We start from the raw sequence: 12,924 nt of genomic DNA, 5'->3' as shown, positions 1-12,924 counted from the left end.
TGTTTTTTATCCAATATATCACTTAATTTGATAGGTTTTTCAATCACTGTACAGTAGAATCACCAAGCACCAAGCGTGGAATCCCTGAAAAACAATTTTTTCCAGGCAGAACACAATCCAATTTGAACAAAATGAAGCTTCAAAAAGTTCCCAAGTACAATTCTACCTTTACACATTTACTATTTTTATGAAATACATTTTTTCTCAATTGGACAAAATGTACACTGTAGCAGACCACTCAAACAATGATAGTATTAGACTCTATAGGATAATATGGTGGTGACTGTCAGTTATTAATTTAAAAAGGATTAACATTTATAAAGGAATTAATTAGTTGTGATATACTATTATGTAATATATCTGGTCAGTCAGTGAAGGACAACAAAAATTAAGATGGAACAATATACCAAAATTTTTTAACATATGGAATACATTAATCTGTATAATTGTTTAAAGTTACTTTGAAACTTATTCTTGAGTATCATTTCATTTAATGAATGCATGTGTGTGTGCTCAGTCACTTCAGTCACATCCAACTCTCTGTGACCCCGTGGACGTAGCCCACCAGGCTTCTCTGTCCATGGGATTCTCCAGGCAAGAATACTGGAATGGGTTGCTGTGCCCTCTTCCAGGGAATCTTTCCAACCCTGGGACTGAACCCATGTCTCTTATGTTTCCTGCATTGGCAAGCAGGTTCTTTACCACTAGCACAAACTGGGAAGCCCCATTTAATGGATAGCTGCATATAAATAATTTTCTGTACATATGTATCATATACACAAGCTATTTCTATATATTCACTACTTTAAAATCATTTAAATTTATTGACATAAATTTATTTCAATTTTATCTGCATTGAATAGAAATGTTTTCTAGAATATAGCTGCACAAAATTTTTAAAAATTAAGGTTCATCATAAGTAATCGATGTTATGGATAAGCCACATACTTAGGATTTTGGAGGCTCTAATATTCTGTGAGAGTCATTAATCATGAAGAAGTATACCTTGAAAAAAAATATCCTATGCCAATGAAAAGAACTATTCAACTATGGTAATAAATCATCAATTCACAAGGAAATGTAGGGCTTCACTTTTTATGGGCTCATTGGAAAGACCTGCATACCATAAACACATATGCTTGGTATTTAGTGTTTGTGCTTTTAGAAGATGGAGAAAGGACAAAAACGTTCTATTTTTCAAATAAAAAGATTAATCTAAAGTACCATTTTTTAAAAATCACACTCATAACTTCTTAAGAACAGGCAGGCATCTTTAAGGAAAGTTCTTCGGAAGCCTGACACAATTATTTAAATGGCAGAGAACAGAAATTTAAAACCTATTTTTCAAAAGCAAGAATTCAGGCTTTAAAGAGCAATACTTTAAAAAAACTAAACTAATATTTTCTGTTTCATTAGAAAAAAAGAGGCTATCACATTACAGTTGCAAGTTGTAATTTTATATATAGAAGTTTTTTATTCATACTGATGTTATTCTTGTTCACCTACCTGCTAGGCTCACATATTTTTCCTGCTCCTACAGTGGGATTTCAGAGAATGGTCTCCAGTTTCTGAACAAGTCAATGAGCACGTACTGCTGCTGCTGCTGCTAAGTCGCCTCAGTCATGTCTGACTCTGTGCTGACCCCATAGACGGCAGCCCACCAGGATCCGCCATCCCTGGGATTCTCCAGGCAAGAACACTGGAGTGGGTTGCCATATCCTTCTCCAATGCATGAAAGGAAAAGTGAAAGTGAAGTCACTTAGTCATGTCAGACTCTTAGCGACCCCATGGACTACAGCCTACCAGGCTTCTCCATCCATAGGATTTTCCAGTCGAGAGTACTGAAGTGGGGTGCCATTGCCTTCTCCAGGGCATGTACTAGAGAATAAAATTCAACAGAGCTTCTGGAATGCTGGGAACACCAGGGAAAATGTGTGAAACACAACATATCACAACCTATCCTATATTGGCCCATCTCTGGTTGTTTGAAATTACATGTAATTATCTTGTGAGGATATTGTTTTGACCATCTGTGTCAAATAATCCAGTGATCTAACAGCACTAAAAAGTATGCAATTAATAGGAATGATATTAAACTATGAGAACCTAAGTTCTGCTGTAATGGGAAAGTAGACCAATGGAGATCAAAACCCAATGAAATATAAAACAGAAACCTTTATACAAAATAAAAACTTAGCCATCCAACATCTTGTCCAATAATTAAACTAAACAAAGTATCCATTTATCATGTTGTAGTGTCTGGAGTTCTTAGTGGAATAGTTTCTGACAGTGTTCAGAGAAATTTCCTTTGTTCACTCACACTAAATAATCTCAAACCAGATGTATGACAATCAGCCAGGTTTAGGTGGAGGAGGACTTTTGTTCTCGTTAACCTGTTAACAGATGGTATGTCAGTAACACCTGGTAGTACCATTTGACTTATAGGAATAGAAGAATATATTCCTCCAGTTTCAACAATTCCTTCATTAAGATTATGTATTATTCTTACAACTTTTGATTTAAATAGAGATATACTTTCATCTAATATTTTTCTTCTAGAATCTACTTGACTGTTGTTTTTCAAAATTTCTATTATAACTACATGTGACCTGGATGGCATCACTGACTCAATGGACATGAGTTTGAGTAAACTCTGGGAGTTGGTGATGGACAGGGAGGCCTGGCGTGCTGCAATTCATGGGGTCACAAAGTGTCAGACACGACTGAGCAACTGAACTGAACTGAACTGACCTTAGCTGAGTGGTATGCTAAAATTCCAGAAGGAAAAAATGTGAAGAAGAAACTAGGGACAGAGCTAAATGTAAGAGGTTAACTGTGTTTCAATGTAGAGTGACAATTTCAGTGAAAGAGGATTACAAACAATAAATGCTAGAGAGGATATGGAGAAAAAGGAACCCCCTTGCACTGTTGGTGGGAATGCAAATTGACACAACCACTATGGAAAACAGTATGGAGATTCCTTTAAAAACTAGGAATAGAACTACCATATGACCCAGCAATCCCACTACTGGGCATATACCCTGAGAAAACCATAACTGCAAGAGATTCTTGTACCTGAGTGTTGCGGCACTATTTACAATACCTAGGACATGGAAGCACTTAGATGTCCATTGACAGGTGAATGGATACAGAAATTGTGGTGCATATATAAAATGGAATGTTACTCAGTTTTACAAAAGAATGCACTGAGTCAGTCCTAATGAGGTAGATGAACCTAGAGGCTATTGTACAGAGTGAAGCAAGTCAGAAAGAGAAAGACAAATATTGTATAATAATGTATGTGTATAGAATCTAGAAAGATAATACTGATGAATCTATTTGCAGGGCAGCAATAGTGACACAGATATAGAGAATATATTTGGGAACTCAATGTGGGAGGGACAGGGTGAATGAATTGAGAGAGTGGCATAGAAATATATACATTACCATATGTAAAACAGACAGCCAGTGGGAATTTGCTGTGTAACACAGGGAGCTCAACCCAGCTCTCTGTGACAATCTAGAGGGATGGGATGGGGTGGGAGATGAGAGCTAGATTTAAGAGGGAGAGGACATATGTATACCTATGACTGATTTATGTTGATGTATGGCAGAAACCAACACAATATTGTAAAGCAAATATCTTGCAATTTAAAAAAAAGCATTGAAAGAGTTTTCAACCTTACCAATAAAGTACAAATTAGACAAGGTAAAAAAATGAAATACAGGAAAAAGACAACTTTCTGCTGATTATGCAAAATGCTGAAGTTCAGATAAGGTAAAACTCTCTAATGATGTCATTGACTGCTCTGAATACTCTGAGAATGTTTGTATCTGAAACTTGATAAAGGTTTTCTTCTGCTTGACAATCTGAAAACACTGACAAAAGATTACCAGTGATGAGTTATAAAGATGAAAAGAGGTTTATCTAAATTATCAACCATGCTAGAGGATAGATTGAACTACTCTTCTATTTTCCTTTATAAAAAATATTACAAAATTATTTTCACTTAAAAAGTGATCAAAATGTATGCAAACAAAATTGTAAAAAAAAAAAAGAAAGCAGTGATATAGAGGTATAAGATGTATACCTATGGCCAATTCACATTGATATATGGCAAAAACCATCACAATATTGTAAAGTAATTATCCTCCAATCAAAATAAATAAATAAAAATTTTAAAAGATGCAGCCAATTAATAAAATGTTATGTTTATAAATTTTATTATACTATTTATAAACTTTCTAAAGTTAATTTTTTTGTGTTTTTTTTATTCTAAGTAATCATTTATACCTAGCTCAATATCCCTTTTCTTGAGGATCACCAAATTGTATATGCACAAATCCTAGAACTACCCCTATTCCAAAACTGAGTATCAGTCAGCAACTTGGAAGGAATACAAAATGGCAGTTCAGTTCAGTTCAGTTCAGTCGCTCAGTCATGTCTGACTCTTTGCGACCCCATGAATCGCAGCACGCCAGGCCTCCCTGTTCATCACCATCTCCTGGAGTTCACTCAGACTCACGTCCTTTGAGTCCTTGATGCCATCCAGCCATCTCATCCTTGGTCGTCCCCTTCTCCTCCTGCCCCCAATCCCTCCCAGCATCAGAGTTTTTTCCAATGAGTCAACTCTTCTCATGAGGTGGCCAAAGTACTGGAGTTTCAGCTTTAGCATCATTCCTTCCAAAGAAATCCCAGGGTTGATCTCCTTCAGAATGGACTGGTTGGATGTCCTTGCAGTCCAAGGGACTCTCAAGAGTCTTCTCCAACACCACAGAGACACCAAAAACTAAGAAGCCAGCAAAGGAGGAAATTGTTACCAGACTAAGTTTTTCCAACATTCTAACTTGAAATGTCTAAGGGTATATTCCTTGACCAGTTGTCTGATGTAGGGTCAAAGGATTTTCCCTGAGAATAGATCACTGATTGGTGTAACACATTTAAAAAAAAAAAAAAAGCCCATACCACTGAGTCAGTAATTATCAGTTTCATATTCTGTTAGAACTGAAAGAAGCATCTCATAAAGTTATTTGCTTGCAAACTCCTTCTATATTTCTATGACATTTTCCCAATCATTTATACTAGTGTTTTCCTTATGAAATTGTCAACTTTAACATTTATGACTTATAAAATAGTCATTTCATAAGGTTAATTTGGGACCTATGAAAAGAGCAATATTTATATACATAGTGTGTAAAATTCAGTTCTTACCTTAATTTTTGAGTCTTTAAAAACAAAATCAATTTACTTGCCATAGAAGGAACTACCTCTTTCTGACTGTATCTTATGTGGATTTAAGTAATATTTAGCTAAATAAATGTACTGGCAATAACTACAATGTTTATCAATAGATTTAGTGGAAACAGATCCCCCTTCAGGATGAAAGGCCTTGCTCCCCTAGATACTGGGAGAGCAGCTACAGTCCTCAGCTGCCAGCTCTCCTCCTCCTGCAGAAGAGAAAGCCAGTGTCTGGAGCAGGTCAAAGCCAATGACCAGTCAGCATGACAGGAGAAGGTCCAGCACCTTGATCCCCAATCTGATGTATCTCTAAAGTGGCATTTCAGATTTCAGGAGCTGTTTGTGGTGGTGGATGAAGGCTTTTTTGAAACTGTTATAGCCCAGCTTCTCCCTCTGCTGAAGCCTGTTTCCTTCCCTTTCCTTTTCCAGGTGTTGTTTCAAGAGCACTCCCTAATAAACTTCAAGTATGCTAATCTCTATCTCAGAATCCACCTCCCAGGGAACATGACTGAAAAAGAAAACAACTAACTCCTTATTATAAGTAAGTAACTTTAAAACGTACAGATGCAAAGGTACACAAGAACATCAGAGAGAAGCCGGTTTGCAAGACGCTTGCATGCGCTCTTGGCCCTAAGCAGTATGTTTCATGGAGACCCTGGTGGCTCAAACGGTAAAGAATTCTCCTGCAATGCGGGGGACCTGAAGGAGGGTGTGGCAACCCAATCCAGTATTCTTGCCTGGAGAATCCCCATGGACGGAGGAGCCTGGCAAGCTACAGTCCATGGGGTCGCAGAGACTCGGACAAAACTGAGGGATGAAGCACATACTGATGAACTGGCAGGTTAGTTAAGAGATTGGTGAAGTGATCACTGTACTCTGCAGAGCTGAGTAAGGACTACCTCTAGCACTGGAGGGTAGGGAGCCTGGATGGCAAATGTCTTCTACTTATAATTCCTCCTTTGTAGGGAAGAGAGGGATTGGCAGTTTCATATGAATGAAAGGCCAATGGAATCAGTAAGTCTGACTTCTTCAATCAGATCATACAGACAGTATGGAATTCACCACTGAGGTGTGTCCATGATGTAAGCGGGAAACTACTAAGGGGCCCAAATGCAGACCATCTCACTGTGATGTGACTCTCATTATCAACTGTCTGAACAAAGAAAGTTTGAAATCAACTAAATCCTTGACTCATATTTTCCATAGCCTTTCTCTTTATAAGTAAGGAATTGAAAAGTATAAGGCATATACTATAGTGGAAAACCACTATGATTCAGAAAAAGTTAAAGACAATTATATTCAAGAAGAAAGGCCTATGATTTTTATGAGTGATCCATTTAATTACATATGTACTAATTTCTCTTAGTAGGAAGTTTAAGGCACAATTTTGCTAACTCCACATAGTTCTAGGCCCATCCTCTGTTCCATGCTCTTTGAGGAGACAGCATAACAAATCTAACAGTATTTTGGATCTATACTTGAGCAGGGGGAGGACCAATGTTAAAGTCGAAGCTTATCTTATGACACACTGTGGAATGAACAAATCAGTACAATTTGGATTTTACTTTAGGACCAAAGCTGGAAGTCACTGCCAACCAAATTCTCAGATCAGTCTTTTCTATGTTTTCCAACATGTAGATAGATGTCTGGAGTTTATCTCCTTGGGTCTAAGCACATCATAATCTATAAAACTACCTGAATTTCTACTCTTTTGTAAGTTCAAAATAAAGTCTAGAAACCAAATAAATATCCCCATAGTGTGACATCATGTCTTTGACTCTGGTGCAGACTGCAGGCATAATTATCATTCCCTCTGTCTATCAAATTTAAAGTAGGACTCCTAAGGAAAGCAGATAATCACCACATAGCTTTATTTAGCTGAACAAGACAGCCTACATAAGCAAAATAATGAGACACATAAGGACTAGCATAAATTTCGGAAATAAATTCCCAGAGGGTGCAGCTAATTGCTACTTTAAAACAACTGCCTACATTCAGATGTCAACTGGAAGATTAAAACAGGAGCTCTGGCCATGTTATTTGCCTTGTGACACCACAGACACGTTGTCTGTGGTGACTGGGCACGCAGCAGGGCACCGGGCATTCTGTTGAGCTTTCTGAGAGGCTGATGAGGGAATACAGCTGCTTTTAGGGGACAACATGGCATATTAAAATTTCAGAATGTTTTTTCTTTTTAGTTATTTTATGCTTGTAAATGGAAAGTTCACTCTCTTATGCCCTCCCTTCACACACACACACACACACACACACACACACACACACACACACTCTCTCTCTCTTCCTAATGATACAATCACTACCAAGCCATGATGACTGTAGCTTCTGAAAGTCAAATGTTGTCTTGACTTGTGACTAATTCAGATGACTAAAATAAATTCAGACAAACCTGTTACACTATAAAAGGAAATAGAAAACCTTTACACATGTTTCTCCACTATGCACAAGCAGAGTATATATATGGACTATACTGCACAGGCGAAATGAGAACCTTTTCCACATAGTAGCCTTTAGGTTTTAATTTCAAAATAAGAATGATTTTCTCATGTAGAAGAAAATAGGCAGGATGTTTAGAGCCGATGGGACAGGGAATGTAATACAGAGGAATGCAAGAGAAAGGACGTTTAGGGGAACAGCGCATCAGCTCCCCCAGAGGCCATAGCTCTGACCCAGCAGCCACACAAGTTCTCCTGCGTTGTTTATAATCTGCAACACAGGTGCCCCTGCACGGAGCGTGCACTCCTGGAGATGCCCAGACAACCCTTCACCAAGACCTGTCACATATGGCAGCCCGGACCTGATGCTGAACTCCAAAGACCCATTCTCAGAGGGAAGTTTTAAAGATTAATTAAGCACTTTTTTATATGAAGTGTTCTAAAAGAATGAGAACTATAGGCAAAAATGAAGCCACATTTCTTTGTGTTTTCCAATTTGCAGTTTCACAACAGAATCCTGCTTTGTTACAACCTGATGCCTTTCTGCAAGCTGTTCCTCCTACAAAAACATTGCTCTCCTTGCTTCTACTCAGACAGGCTCAATTCTCTTTGTGTGTCCAGCCAGAAAGGCTACTTGCTCTGATAAACCTTTCTCCACTCCTGCTCTTTAGTAATTAAGGAGCCTAGACATATTCCTTTTCATGTTTATTGTAATTTGTAAGACTAATTTTCTCATTTCGCATCATCCTGCTCCTCTTTACTTCCCCTACCACAGATTATGAGACTGTAAAGCACAGAGTACAGCTGATTCTTTTTCTACCCATGGAGCTTAGTACAGTACCTGACAGTAGGTTCCCACCAGATGTATGACAGCTGAGTAATTTTTAGGCTTGTGCTGGTTGTTCTTGGTTTATTTCAATTTGGAAAATTAGGTGTCTCACTTAGTGAGGGTGATGATACTTGCTGAGATGTAGCATGTCATCCCTTGCTCAAACGCAGGTTAATTTATAAGTAATTAGGTTTCATTCTCTAGTACACAGCTGGCAGAAGTCTCTGAAATTCCTGCACAAGGAGCACTCCAGGAATCATGTTTTTATAGTGTGGATGCAAAGTCAAATTTTGCTCTCCCCTCTAATTCTGACCACACTTGGGAGAAAAGGAGAGATATGAGGCCTTAATTTCACTATATATTAGTTCAGAAAATACATTTGTAGTCTAAGTGGTTTTATACATCTAAATGGAATCTAAATACCTCCCACAACCTTATCAAAGAGTCATACAAACACACACACACACACACACACACACACACACACACACACACACACAAAACAAACCTGTCCTTTGAATATTTAAAGAGCAACACACTTCAATAGTAATTCACTCCCAGAACACAAGTTTGGCTCCCTAAATAAGCATCAGAGTGAAAGACAGTCTTTTTCTCAACTAGGAAGATTTTTTTTTCCCCATAGCATAAAGAAAAATAAGTCCAGGAATCATTTCCTTTATATATTTCCCCAACAGCTTTATACATCCCTCCTTTTAGTTTTACAAAAATCTATGTAATTTCAGCTTCATTTAGCCATTCTGTAACTTAACAAATAGCCAATTAAAAGAAGTGGTGATTAAAAGGAATTCTAATCAAACTATCTGACTCATCGACTTTCATTTATGTTTTCATTGGTACCACATACACACTAATTTTTTAAAGTTTCCAACAATCAAATGTTCATACTTTTAACTGTAAATTCCTACTATGTTTTATTTAGAGTACATCCAATTTGAATCCACCCCTGAGTTTTACGTGCTGAATATTAAGATCCCAGATAAAAGTCTTGTTAGAAACCTCAGACTCTCTGGTCCCTGAGTTTGGATGGTGAGAGTCACTGTACACAAGAAAGGGTGACAGTATTGCAGTAGAAGAAGCAGAATAGAGCAGTGGTTAAGAGCACAGTCTTCACACAAAAAAACAATGAAATAATACCTTTTGCAGAGATATGAACGGAGCTAGAGATTGTCATATTGAGTGAAGTCAGAGAGAGAAAGACAAGTAGCATATTGTATCACTTATATGTGGACTCTAAAAAACAGATGCAAATGAACTTATCCACAAAACAGAAAGAGAGTCACAGATGAACAAAACAAACTTACAGAGTTACCAGGAGAAAGGGGGACGGAGGGAAAAAATGGGAGACTGGGCTTGACATATCTACACTATTATACACAAAATGAATAACTAATAAGGACCTACTATATAGCACAGGGAATTCAACTCAGTACTCTGTAATATCATACATGAGGAAAGACTCAAAAAAAAAAAGGTGGATATATGTATATGTATAACTAATTCTGTTTGCTATATGCCTGAAACTAACACAACATTATAAATAAACTATACTCCAATTGAAGAAAGTAGGGAAAACCACTAGACCATTCATCTATGACCTAAATCAAATCCCCTATGATTATACAGTGGAAGCAAGAAACAGATTTAAGGGACTAGATCTGATAGACAGAGTGTCTGATGAACTACGGACAGAGGCTTGCGACACTGTACAGGAGACAGGGATCAAAACCATCCCCAAGAAAAAGAAATGCAAAAAAGCAAAATATCTGTCTGAGGAGGCCTTACAAATAGCTGAGAAAAGAAGAGAAGTGAAAAGCAAAGGAGAAAAAGAAAGATACAAGCATCTGAATGCAGATCTCCAAAGAATAGTAAGGAGAGATAAGAAAGGCTTCCTCAGTAATCAATGCAAAGAAATAGAGGAAAACAATAGAATAGGAAAGACTAGAGATCTCTTCAAGGAAATTTGAGATACCAAGGGAACATTTCATGCAAAATGGGCACAATAAAGGACAAAAATGGTACGGACCTAACAGAAGCAGAAGATATTAAGAAGAGGTGCTAAGAATACACCTCTTAGCAGAATATACAGCCTCCTTACAGACTGCAAGAAGAATTGTACAATAAAGGTCTTCACAACCCAGATAATCACAAAGGTATGATCACTCACCTAGAGCCAGACATCCTGGAATGTGAAGTCAAGTGGGCCTTAGGAAGCATCACTATGAACAAAGCTAGTGGAGCTGACGGAATTCCAGTTGAGCTATCACAAATCCTAAAAGATGATGCTGTGAAAGTGTTGTACTCAATATGCCAGCAAATTTGGAAACCTCAGCAGTGGCCACAGGACTGGAAAAGGTCAGTTTTCATTCCAATCCCAAAAACAGGCAATGCCAAAGAATGCTCAAACTACCATACAATTGCACTCATCTCACACATTAGCAAAGTAATGCTCAAAATTCTCCAAGCCAGGCTTCAGCAATACATGAACCGTGAACTTCCAGATGTTCAAGCTGGTTTTAGAAAAGGCAGAGGAACCAGAGGTCAAATTTCCAACATCTGCTGGATCATGGAAAAAGCAGGGGAGTTCCAGAAAAAACATCTATTTCTGTTTTATTGACTATGTCAAAGCCTTTGACTGTGTGGATCACAAGAAACTGTGGAAAATTCTGAAAGAGATGGGAATACCAGACCACCTAACCTGCCTCTTTAGAAACCTATATGCAGGTCAGGAAGCAACAGTTAGAACTGGACATGGAACAACAGACTGGTTCCAAATAGGAAAAGGAGTACATTGAGGCTGTATATTGTCACCCTGCTTATTTAACTTATATGCAGAGTACATCATGAGAAACGCTAGGCTGGAAGAAGCACAAGCTGGAACCAAGATTGCCGGGAGAAATATCAATAACCTCAGATATGCAGATGACACCACCCTAATGGCAGAAAGTGAAGAGGAACTAAAAAGCCTCTTGATGAAAGTGAAAGAGGAGAGGGAAAAAGTTGGCTTAAAGCTCAACATTCAGAAAATGAAGATTATGTCCTCTGGTCCCATCACTTCATGGCAAATAGATGGGGAAACAGTGGAAACAGTGTCAGACTTTATTTTTGGGGCTCCAAAATCAGTGCAGATGTTGATTGCAGCCATGAAATTAAAAGATGCTTACTCCTTGGAAGGAAAGTTATGACCAACCTAGACAGCATATTAAAAAGCAGAGACATAACTTTGTCAACAAAGTTCCATCTAGTCAAGGCTAGAGGTTTTCCGGTAGTCATATGGATGTGAGAGTTAGACTATAAATAAGCTGAGCACCGAAGAATTGATGCTCTTGAACTGTGGTGTTGGAGAAGAGTCTTGAGAGTCCCTTGGACTGCAGGGAGATTTAACCAGTCCATCCTAAAGGAGATCAGTCCTGGGTTTTCACTGGAATGACTGATATTGAAACTGAAACTCCAATACTTTGGCCACCTGATGCAAAGAGCTGACTCATTTGAAAAGACCATGATGTCGGGAAAGATGGAGGGTAGGAGGAGAAGGGGACGACAAAGGATGAGATGCTTGACTCAATGGACATGAGGTTGGGTAAACTCCAGGAGTTGGTGGTGGACAGGGAGGCCTGGCGTGCTGTAGTTCATGGGTCATAACAAGTCAGACATGACTGAGAGATTGAACTGATACTCCAGTCCATTTTTTTTTTTTAAGTACAAGCTCTGAAGCTAGCCTGATTCTGAAACAGTAGGCAAGTTACTTAACACTCAGTTTCTTTTTCTATAAAATGGTGATGACAGTGGCACTATTTTCTTCATGAGTCTATTGTGAGGATTAAAGAAGAATACACATACTTAAAATGCCTGGACTCCTGCTGGACACAAGGTGAGCTCTTAAGTATTTCCTCTTATAAACATTATTGTTATCAATAAAGTATCCCTACTTAAAAGAAAATCTGAGTAGTTATCAAGCTTCTGAAATACATTGATTGACCATCCTGAAATCAATGGCATCACTGAACAGTCATCAAATGCAGCCCATGCCTTATCTTTAAGGAAAGGTGCCATGAGTTGAAGCTACAAGAAAAACAATCATGGCATATATTTCAAATTTACCCGTCTTGGTTCATTATTCTTAAATTGTCGCTAGTCCACCTAACAATGACATATTATATATCTGCTATTATATCAAGAGTTGTAGATAAAGAGTAATGCAGTATAATAACATGGTCACTTTCCTCAGTAAATTTTGGTGAGAGAAAAATCTCTTTCATAGGAAGGAACTGATGATTAAATTATAGACACCAACTCAAAATGCAATGGGAACTCTGAAGAAAGAATACTCAATACACAAAGAAAAGCTTTAAGAGTAAAACAACAGTTCTTGAGTTAAGCTTTGA

The sequence above is a fragment of the Budorcas taxicolor genome, chromosome 17 (assembly GCF_023091745.1).
Source record: "Budorcas taxicolor isolate Tak-1 chromosome 17, Takin1.1, whole genome shotgun sequence".
Taxonomy (NCBI): domain Eukaryota; kingdom Metazoa; phylum Chordata; class Mammalia; order Artiodactyla; family Bovidae; genus Budorcas; species Budorcas taxicolor.
This window is presented reverse-complemented; position numbering follows the sequence as displayed.